We start from the raw sequence: 10,001 nt of genomic DNA, 5'->3' as shown, positions 1-10,001 counted from the left end.
GAAGGGGAATAGGGCGAAGAGAGTTTATCTTCCGTGTTAACTCACAGCCCTTCTAACCAGACATAGTCCTTAGGCATAAGGGCGAATTGTTCTACCAAATCCACTTGTCGCCTTCGAGCACCAATGGTTCATTCTACTTTACTACATTACCTTCAGTAGTTTACTTTTGTGCTTTGTGTCGATAGTTTGACTAACCAGTCATTGTCTGTTGCATATAATTCCTCCCTGTCATCTCCCTCAGTTATATTTCGGACCACATCATATCTCCTTCATCATTTTGTTATGATATTTTAGTCTCTTTCATATCCTGTGTTGTTTTCATTTACCTCGTTAAAGTTCTTTCTCATAGTTATCGATCATCATTCATATCTCGTTCTGTGTCATGATATTGTACATGTTTGCATATTGCATTATCATAGTCATTGCCAAACCAGTAACATCCTATGCTCAATCCATAATTGCTTCCTAAATCGAAAGTTATGTTCCTCAATAGCATGCTTGGTTGAGTTCGTTTCTACCAAATCTTATTTCCACTGATGTGATTGGGATTAGTTCGAAACATTCGCAAGATTTTTTTTGAATCTCCCATTCACCCCCTTCTGGTCGATATACTCCCGGTCCTAACATAAATATTTCCAATAGGTTGAGGAGAGTCTCTTACCACTTTGCTCGAGGTGAAGATACCTCGAACAAGCTTCCATAGTGACAAGTGAAGATAAAATTCAGCACGTAATATAAATGTTTTCTTACCAAATTCCACTTATCAAAAGTGCTTCACTCCTCGGCAACAACACGAGAAAAGAGTCTTGATTACCGTCGCTCTGGTCCCAGGAAAGCCATCGCTCCTCCCCTCCCGTCGGCGCCAAGCTTGGTGGGATGAGCATCGGCGACTGATTAGTCGCTTGGCGGCTATGTGGAGGCGGACAACTTCACTTCTCGAGGCTCTCGAGGCAGAGGTTATGGAGGCAGAACTAGAGAGAACCGAGGCAGAACTGGACAAGGCAAAGCTCCAATTCACAGGGCTCATGGATGGACACGGAAAATGGGTGTTGGCGGTCATAGATTAGGTTAATTAATTACACCTCCAGAGCCGGACTAGCACTGCTTGTCGTTGAAGTATGTCCGTAATGTAATGAAATTCGGCATGTTTATATGAAATCCGATCGTGTTTGAACGAATTTCTTCTGGTTAATTTGAATTGTTGTCAAAATGTATGTGGCTACAGTTGGATGGCGGCCTCCCGCATTTGTGTCCATGGACTGGTCCTCCCTGTCCGCGGACGGATGCGGGAGGAAATTTGCGAGTCGCCGTTGGAGATGCCCTAAGGGCGGTTGGCGGTGTGATGCGGTGAGCTGGATGGGGCTATTGGGCATAGCAGACTGGCGGTCTGAGGTGGATGAGACTCGATTGAGTGACTTGAGTCTGGTGGAATAGCAAGGTGACGTCCCGGTGGTGTGGGATCTAGAACCGCCAGTCATGGTGGCATGAGTTGTTGTGTACGTGCACAACCAAAGTTTTTCTCTCGTCAGACATGGTCGGTGGAGTTAATTGATGAGGCAGGCGTGCATCTCAGGTGGCAATTATGGCCTCCCCCTGTGATCGATGGGTGTATTGTGCTTTGATGAGGTGTGTTGGCATGAAGTTAGAGGTCGAGCATGAAAAGTGGCAACAATCACACACGATGGACAACGATGCAGTATGGTGTTTCCTTGAGAATCGCGGTGGGTGTGGCAATTTTGCCTCGAGATGGACAACAATGCACTTTGTGTATGGTTTGGATTATTTATTTTTGCAACTTGATACGACAATGTGATTTTCAGCTTGTCAATGGTGCTAAAATGTGGAGTTGATGAGGCGGAGGGTGCTTCAGTTGATGAAGTTTGTAACCGTTTGCCTTGTTAGAGCTCATGCTTTGTATCAAGTTTGGCTTGTTTGGGCTATGATGAGTTTGCCTTGCTTGTGGTCAAGTTTGTAACCGTTTTCACCCAGTTTCCCGCTAATTAACTAGGCAACTATCTTCTACTTAATTAATGGATGGGGTGAATTGTTTACATTTGTTGTTTCTTATGTGGAATAGGACTAGAGTGCATAAGTTCATGGGTAGCATCTCTCATGAATATAATGACAGCTACTTCTTTGCCGCCATCTGACTGGCCCAAAAGTATGAATCTCTAGGTTTTCGATATGCCTAAGATATAGCTTTTTGGCTTATATACTTTTTATATACTTTTTATATAACAGGCTTTGCCAGATGCCATCCTCAGAGTAGTTTGAATAGCCATTTACTAAGTAAGGAATCATTCTTTACCTGGAAGTCATGAATGCCCAGGTCACCTTCGTCTTTCGGTATACAAACCATGCTCCATGTGGTGAGCCGATACTTCCCTATTCATTGTCCCCTTGCCAAAAGTATTTGGATCTGAAATAATACAATCTTTGCAGGAGCACTTTTGGGAGTTGAAAAAAAGAGCATGTAGAGAATCATATTTGTTAGGATAAAATTCATCAAAACCAATCATCCTCCAAATGCGAGCAGCTTTCCTTTCCAACTGTTGAGTCATTTCTCTGAACACGCATTAGTAAGACGCTGATAATGAATCAGAATTGCCAAAATTAATCAGGAATTGGCTTTGCGCACAACCAAACAAGTCAGCGTAATCAATAGTTGCCTCACTCGCTTCTCTGAAGCAGAACAATTCACATTTATGAAAGTTTTTTTAAGGCATGACATTTTCTCAAAAGCTGAAAACAAAAGTTTCATATTTCGAGACTAGTCCAGGTCATGTTTCATAAAAAATTGGTATCATCAGTATATTGCAAGATAGAGAGGCCACCATCCATAAGGTGTGGCATCACTCCGGCAATCTGACTGTCTTGCTTGCCGCCCTCTATGAGGATAACCAACATGTCAGCTACAATGTTAAATAACATTGGAGACACGTGTCACCCTGGCGTAATCCTTTCATTGTCTAGAAGTAATGGTCAACATCATCATTAATTTTGATAGCCACACAACCTCCAATATTAAAATTTTGGATCCAGTGGTGCCATTTCTCAGAGAAGTCTTTCATTCTCAGGGCCTGTTGAAGAAACGGTCATTTGACTTTTTTATAAGCCTTTTTAGAGTCAATTTTCAATGCTACTCCACTCATGTTTTCTCGATGCATCTCATGAACAGATTCATGAAGGATCGCTAATCCTTCTAAATCACATTGTTTCTTCTATCACCCCATCATATAACCCGACTAAGATTAGACTCAAGAACGAAGATACAATGTGCATCTACAAATAAATCAACCAACTATGCCAACACTAATACACAAGAGGATTTAGTTCATAAATAAAAAGTCACCCTCAGATGATAAAAATGATCAAACTCACGTAAGACAACCCATATGATCTTATAGACTGAAGCATAGAGGGAGAGATGGCCCCATATTTAGAAATACATACCCATAGTACCGTGATGAAAAGCTTATGCTCCACCATGGGAGCAACATGATGAAGATCTATATGACTACATAGATCGTCCCCACTAATTTAGTCTTCTCAACATGAAAACATGCCACGTCGAGATACAACCATGCAAGGAGAGATGCACACCTTAACATGGCACCATTCACGTGAAAATATTTCCCATTATATTATGCCACTTATTTTTAATAAAAAAATTTAATTATATAATAATCAAATAGAATAAATTATATGTATTTTCAGTTCCATTCCTCGTATTACAAATATTCATGTTTCATACAACCAAATGTCATTGAATTATATTGCAACTAATTTCCATAGCAAAACACGAGCTATCATCTAGTTTAATGGAGAATAGCAACCCAGAAAGTCTGTGGATAGGGATATTTTGTTTTGTTCTTATTTGCAATGGTGTTATATGCGGTGGTGGCATAAATTGTCAGAATAAATAGGAAGTCTCTAGGGGGTAAAATGAAACTCTTGTGCGAAAGGCAAAGGTAGCCGGGAGATTGGGCCCGACACACTAGGGTAGTGCTCCTTGGGTCGGGCGTACCAAGGTCCTTGCACCCCACCTAGGGTGCTCTTTCGCGTTCCTTCAAAACCTATCGTTCTATGATTGATTTCCCTGGATTTTTATCTTTTCAAAATATCCCTAAGAAACGACCCCTATGCATATAAGTGCCGTTTTTTCATAGTTATTTGTAGATTGGTCCTTGAAACTAAAGATTTCATAAGAAATAAAAGTAAACTTCAAAATAAATATATCTATTTTCAACATATCACATATGGGTCAGGAGATATCAATTAAAATGACCTAAGCTTAAACAGAAGTTGCTTAGGTGTATCATTAGTTGTGCATTATTGTGCAAAGTCTAAGTGCTTTCACTTAACTTGGATATTCCATAGTTTTTGCCTCACAAGTGTCAAAACACATTTCGATATGAGCATCCGCCTATAAAAAGCGGGTTCGAAAATGACTTGGTGACAGTTTCACATACACGAATACACGACAACCTAGTACACACAAAGGACTTGGAAACTCGGAAAAGGGAGAAGGTTAAAAAATATATAAAGTACAAAGAAACAGAAAAAATGTAAATATTCCCCAAAAATATGAGAGATCATTGTAATGTAAGAATGCACAATATTCAAACATATTCCATAGAAAATCATGGAATTGGGTAAGAAATTCAAAGCTTTGAATTCTTATCATTTACTAGAGTTTAAAAAAATCCTGGTAGATTATAGTTTTTAACCTTGTTCCGTTGTCTATCTTTCTATTTTCTAAATCCTATAATTTAAATGCTATAAAAATCATGTTCTTCTAAGTTATCTACTCTTTCTTGTAAATTGCTCGATCTATTTTTCTATTTTTTCTTTCAATTAGTTGTGCTAAAAAAATGGTTTTCCTGGCCTCCTGTTCCCCCCTAGTTTTTTGAGTAAATTTCTTCAGGTGGCGCTTCCACTCCACTCCATCGAAGGCTACACGAAGAGCGAGCAACTGGGACGATGCACCACCGGAGCACGTTGTTTTTCTTCCCCACGTGTTGGTTGGTATCCGAGGGCCACGCACGCATTTCGGATTCCTTCCTTCCCCGTGGTGTGCTGCTGATGCTTTCCACACTCAAAACGGCGAGGTGCACAACACATCCAGCTCATCGACATCATGCCACACACATCCTGGTCGAAAATCGGCCTGTCGGCAGCGAACCCGCGCATCCGGTGCTGGCACCTCTGGGTTTCTGCCGTCTCCTGTCAAAAAAAGCAGCTTGTCGCGTTAACCACTCTCTCAAGTCATAAGCGAGAGTTTTTGACTGACAACGTTTTAATCCCACGTGGATTACCAACATGAGGGTAAAAGACCCACCTTTTATTATTAACCCGAAAACAAATGTAACCTGGGTCCACTTTACGCAACATATTTAGCTGCTGCTGGTAGAGTCTCTTTCTCATGGCACTTTCTCATGATCAAGCATGTGGACTTTCTGATCGGACGGCTCAGTCAAATTCCCACCCTTTTACGTTGAACACATGTCAAATTCCTAAGGACATGTACCACTTGCATTCTTCGCGGTGGTTAGGGCGGAGCGCACCGGCACTATCAGCGAGCGGTTAGCCCTTTTTGTTGCTTTGATTTGAGTAGGTCTTGTCCCTATAAAACAAGCAAAGATTCCATGACTTTGAGTAAGGGGAAACGCGTGCGTGTAGTACCACGCAGCAAATAATTCAACTGAAAGCTAGCGGCATCTCCGGGAGTTTGATATGTTTCTTTCTTTCTTTGCCTTTTTAGCTTTATTATTGATTGACGATTGATCACGCAGTTTAAGTTGGCGAACTCTTTTTTTAAAGGATCAGATCTATTATAGAGATTCACTGGAAGTATAAAACACGTCAAACGTACTAAAAACTACATTGAGGTCCACGGACCACCGAACGATCACGGTCGCCGCCAGAACGAGCCGCCGACGCGTCGCTGTCGCCGTTCTCATACCGGAGCCGGCCTAACCTTATCGATGATAGACATGAAGTCTTCTTTCACATGCCCCTAAGGACCAGCGCCCTTGAGCCGCATTCGTCGCCGTTGAATCATTGAATTAATCTGAAGAACCTGACACCAAATATCACTGTTGTACGCACGACGAGAAATCCTAACCTCGCTGCCCCGAGGAGCTGGTAGGAATCTACGCTGGAGCTCTGCGAACTCATCAACGGAAGATTCTGAATCGAGGAGGCATTTCATTTTAACTGCGTCCGTTGACTTTGGTCACTGGTGGAAAAAGGGCCTTTGGTTGCGGTTCGCAACTGCCATTAGTCGCGGTTGCGCAACCGCGACCGAACGGGCGCGACTAAAGGCCCCACCCTTTAGTCGCGGTTGCTTAAGAACCGCGACTAAAGGCCCGTCCACGTGGGCGTCAGGTGGCCGTCGGACGGAGGACCTTTAGTCGCGGTTCTTCTGGCCAACCGCGACTAAAGGCCGCCGCAGGTTTAGGGTTTTAGCCCCCCCCCCCCCTTAAACCTGTTTTCTGTTTAATTTGTATTGTTTTATTTCTTTTGTGCTTTATTTTAATTTTGAAGGAGTTTCACATATTCTACGGTACTACATACATGCATATGAATGTACAATTTCAAACAAATTTGAAATTAGAACCAAAAAGAATTCAAGAGGAATATACAATATATATTCAATATCATCGGATGACCATATACAATTTTGAACAAGTTTCCATACATAATTTAATGCATATAAAGTTCTACGTCCTCGTAATGGTGTTCTCCTTTAGGATGGAGGACTTCCCTCCTGAACCATCCAGCTAGTTCCTCTTGAAGTGGTCGGAAGCAAGCTTCTGGACTAAGCATCATCCGGAGGTTATTCCTCTGAGCATTGGTATCACTCGGAACCCGCTCAGAGGTGTATCTCCGGATCATCTCACAGACATAGTATGCACATAGATTGGTCCCCGCTGGCTGAATATCCTCACCATTCTTAGCCTTTGCCCTTTTGAATTCTAGCTCTTTTTTGAATTCACCGACCTTTGTATCTACGAACCGTCTCCAAACCCTACGAGGCAAAGAAAATTAAATGAACAAGAGAGTTATTAGTTACTTGATATTAGGAAATGAACGAAATAGGCCGATCGATATAGAGCGCAAATGAATGAAAATAATTACTTCTGCAGCATTCTTCTCATGTCGACCCAAAGCTTTGGATCCTTATTCAGAGAGTCGTGGACGAGACATTCTGAGGTGTCAACTTTAATTACTAGCAGAATCGAGTGGAACCTGCGGACACGATACATGCACAGTACGTCATGCATAACTCATCGATTAGCCGGCCACATACCATGCATGGAGTAAACAAAAGAGAATGTGCTCAAGACAGAAACACTCACCCAAAATGGTAAGGAAATAGAATATCACTTTTGAGTTCCTGCTTTGTAAGAAACTGCCACAGGTCTGCCTCCATGTCGGCGGGGTGATGCTCCAACACATATCCATTAACGATGTGTGGGTCAATGAACCCAACATTATGGATGTTCCTTACTCTGCATTCCTTAATCTTCATTCTGCATGTATAATAGCGGACACAACAATATAGTTAGGACATATATATAGTGCAGGCAATATGAACGAGATGGGGTAGAAATAAATCACTTACAGAACGTAGCAACTGATGATAGATTTGTCGAGCTCGCGCAGATTGAAAAGCTGGAACAATTCACTCTGATGAATTTGTACATAGTAATGTTTGAAGTGATGCTCATATCTAACTTCCGCATAAATATATTCTTTGGCGTTTTTATTTTTTATGTAACCCTTGTACCATTTCAGCAGACCTTTCATTTGTGGAGGTAGATCCTGTTCCTGCGCAGGCTCGACGAGAGGCCCATTCTTCACATATGTAATTACTACCTCCTTCACTGGCGCCTCATCAAGGCCTAACAGTTCACGAAGAGTAATACTTAAGTTGGCCGCTTGTTCTCTGGCACTCGTTACAGTCAATCCATGTGCTGCCGCAGCTGCTATGATATCGGGGTCATCCGGACCGGCGGCTTTCACTATAAGCGGGGCAATCGATTGTTTACTTTGTTCCCCGAGCTGGGCAACTCGTTTCCCGCTTTTTTTACTTTTTAATTCCGTTTTCTCGGCCTCCTCCAAGGCTTTGTTCTCCTGGTTCTCCGCCCGCTCTTTCTTCTCCTTCAACATGAGTGCCTGCCTACGAAGTTCACGTGCATAGTCGTCAGGCAGATTCTTCGCGGCTTGGGACGGTGTGCTCAAAAATGACTTAGCCCACTTCTTTTGCTCATCAGAAAATACTGGCTTGGGCTCGGGCTCTCTTTTCTTCTTGCAGTCCGCCTTCCATTTCTCATGATCAGCAGCCGCGGCCGCGGCAGTTTCCTCGGCACTACGTTCCCAAGGCCTTGTGGGGAGAGGCTTCAATGATGGCTCCGGTACCTTTGTGGTCTTAGGTACATAAGGGTCCGGGTTAATAATCCAGGACCGCTTCTTCTTCTTTGCCGGAGGTGGATTGGGGGGCGGCGTCTGATCACCCGCCGGACGAGGACTGGGGGGCGGCGTCTGATCACCCGCCGGACGTTGTGGACTGGGGGGCGTCGGCTGACGTGACGGAGGTGTAGGTGAACCGCCACCACCGTAGGGGGGTGGACTTGTTGTCCTTGGCGCCTCGCCTGGAAACTTGATAAACTTATTTTGCCATAGAATGAAATGGCGCTTGACATCTCCAAGTCTTTTCTCCCCTTCAGGTGTAGCAATGTCAATCTCCAGGTCCTCAAACCCTTGGACTATGTCCTCCACCGTGACACGAGCATAGCCATCTTGAATGGGGTTGTTGTGGTGGAGTGCTCCAGGTAAACATGGTAAAGCACTGCCGATGGCTACCTTCATGGACATGTTCCCGATAGGATAATACAGATGACATTCTTTCATCTCCTTTATATCGTCCACGGGGTAGCGAGGAGGCTCCGGTGCAGTAATTTCGACCACCAGAGGCTCCGGTGCAGTAATTTCGACCACCAGAGGCTCCGGTGCAGTAATTTCGATCGTCGGTGCATCTGCACCAGCCGGTGGGGCCTCCGTGGAAGCCACACTGCTTCTCCGCTGCTGGCTTCTGAGATCCGCTGGATGATCTTCATGCTGCGCCTGAGCTGCATCTCGTTCGGCTACTAGTACACTCACGGTTTTCTTCATCACATCCATTTCCGATGCCAACCGCGCCACAACATCTGCTTCCCGATCCATCTTTCTCTTCCGGCTTCTGTAACCGTACGGGTCATCGTTCTGGGGGAACCCTATTTTCCACGGAATGTGCCCCATGCCTCGTACACGTCCTCCGTGTTCAGGATTCCCGAGGGCTTTTGTCAGCGCGTCGTTCTCTCTGTTGAACTTGATCTTCCCCTCTTGAGCATCCCTCATTGCGTCAATAAGGGCTTGGGTGGGTTTAATTATTTTGCCCCGATAAACACAGTCCCCTGTCTCCGGGTTCAGCGTTCCCCCATGCCCGTACCACCAGCTTTTGGCCCTTGGGTCCCATCCCTCCGTACCTGGACGGATTCCTCGCGCCCTCAGCTCGTTCACCATCTTCTCCCACCTAGGCTCCCAAAGGCGATACCCTCCTGGCCCCATAATATGATTGTACTCCTTCTTAGCCGCATTTTCCTTATTTTTTTTCGATATTTGAATGAACTGCTCCGATTTCTTTTGCTTCACAAATTCTGGCCAATCATGTTTCAGTTTCTCATATTGTCCTTTGAAATCCGGAGTCTTGTTCTGCTTGACAAAGTCATGGGCTAGATTTTGCTTGAATTTCCGGAATGCGTCGGCCATCTTATGAAGAGCGAACTGTTTGACTAGCCTCCTCCTCTCCTTGTTTTCCTCAATCTTGTTACCCTCCTCATCGAATTTGTTGTATTCCGGAGGTAGAACGAAATGTTCCATAAGCTTTTTGAAGCAATCTTTTTTTGTTCTCTTATCGACGAAAGTGAAACCAGCAATTCGTGCCTTCTTTGGCT

The sequence above is a fragment of the Triticum aestivum genome, chromosome 6B (assembly GCF_018294505.1).
Source record: "Triticum aestivum cultivar Chinese Spring chromosome 6B, IWGSC CS RefSeq v2.1, whole genome shotgun sequence".
Classification (NCBI taxonomy): Eukaryota; Viridiplantae; Streptophyta; class Magnoliopsida; order Poales; family Poaceae; genus Triticum; species Triticum aestivum.
This window is presented reverse-complemented; position numbering follows the sequence as displayed.